Source organism: Oncorhynchus kisutch, linkage group LG14 (genome assembly GCF_002021735.2).
Source record: "Oncorhynchus kisutch isolate 150728-3 linkage group LG14, Okis_V2, whole genome shotgun sequence".
Classification (NCBI taxonomy): Eukaryota; Metazoa; Chordata; class Actinopteri; order Salmoniformes; family Salmonidae; genus Oncorhynchus; species Oncorhynchus kisutch.
The window spans coordinates 36613652-36615477 of record NC_034187.2 but is presented as its reverse complement, the minus strand read 5'-3'; positions in this window follow the sequence as shown (position 1 = coordinate 36615477).

Genomic DNA, 1826 nt, shown 5'->3' with positions numbered 1-1826 from the left:
TTTTTCGCCTCTTTCAATCGTCCTCATTAGGAAATGCAACAGAACGAGATTTGGGTCTTTGAGGCATGCTTTGATGTGGGTGTCTCGAGTGTGGTCACATGTGGGAAGCATGCACTCTGAAAAAACAGTACACATTAAACTTGAAACTAACCTGGTTAAGAAAAAAAAAAAAGAAGTAGCTTAGAATTGATTTCGCCAATTAGCTTCAGCGTGCCGGTGTACAACCATGGTTTGACTTTGGATAGCCTATCTGTGGGGCGAGTTGGGGAAGTCAATATATTACACAATGTAAATTGAACTATTTTCATGTTGCACACTTTTCGTTTTCTTAAATGCTTTTCATTTTTATATGAATTACTACAATTTATAGTTGATTTAGGTTATTTAATTGAATTTTGGATCTATGGAAATGTTTAAATTAGTGTCCCATGTACACTAATGTACTGCTGGTCCCTAACTAGCGCCATAGGGCGATTTTTTTTCTCCTAGTCTGGCAAATCTCAGTTTGGGATTTACTTTGACCAACATTTATCGTATTTACACTTTAGTACATTTGAACTAGAATAAATATTTCCGACTCATCGATGCCACATAGGCAGTTTTCAACTAGAGAATACTTTTTTTTTCAGTTGCTCTTTAAGACGAGTTCATGTCTCTATCCAATGTTCTGCTATTGCCAGTAAGCAGCAAGTACTAAAACTATCCTGGATGGCTAGAAACCTTGACTGTGTACATTTAGTACTCGAACACGCGTATTTGAATTGACACACCAACCAGGTTTCCATCCAACCTTTTTATGAGAGTGAAGTACATGTTGGATAAAAAATGTCATGACAGGCCTTGATGTAAATGTGGACAAAACCAAAATACGCTAGACCAAGGTGGGATCTTCTTGTGTCATTAAAATGTATTATGCGAGAAATGTCGGAAGTGCTTTTATGCGCAAATATTGATTATAATAACCATACCAAATTAAACGGAGTCACGCACGCGATGACGTGTGGTCCAACTACAACTCGTCGGGAAAGCGTGCTGCTTATTAGGATACTAATGAAATAAACGCTTAACTTAATAGGATGGTAAAAGTGCAAGGTGATGAGCTTGATGCTCCTTTCCAAAAAATATCGAGGTTCCTATTCTGGTGACATGATAATCGATGCTTGGCTGTCGTTTGAAAAATATACTTGCTCTTTTGTCCATAATCTCATGTAGGTTATATACTTGTATGTTTTATTCGATACATGGGAATTTAACAGCAAAATGTATTTTTATGTGCACTACTTTTCTGCTCTTTTCCACACCAATATCTCTACCTGTACATGACCATCTGATCATTTATCACTCCAGTGTTAATCTGCAAAATTGTAATTATTCGCCTACCTCCTCATGCCTTTTGCACACATTGTATATAGACTCCCCCTTTTCTTTCTACTGTGTTATTGACTTGTTAATTGTTTACTCCATGTGTAACGCTGTGTTGTCTGTTCACACTGCTATGCTTTATCTTGGCCAGGTCGCAGTTGCAAATGAGAACTGGTTCTCAACTAGCCTACCTGGTTAAATAAAGGTGAAAAACGTCATCACGCACATCGACCACAAAGTCAATTTGATATAAACTTCTCTGGTGAGCAAATGCGCATGTTGATTTTATGCAGATGTTTGAGTATTCGCCTGAAAATCTGTTACCAATTGGATGGAGACCTAGCTACTGACTCATGAACAATTAAGATCAAGGTCAGGTCGAGCTAAAGGTTTTACATGAGAGTAAAGGGGCCAATCATGAGTAGGAAATTGGTCGTGAATACTGAGAATATATACATTTTACT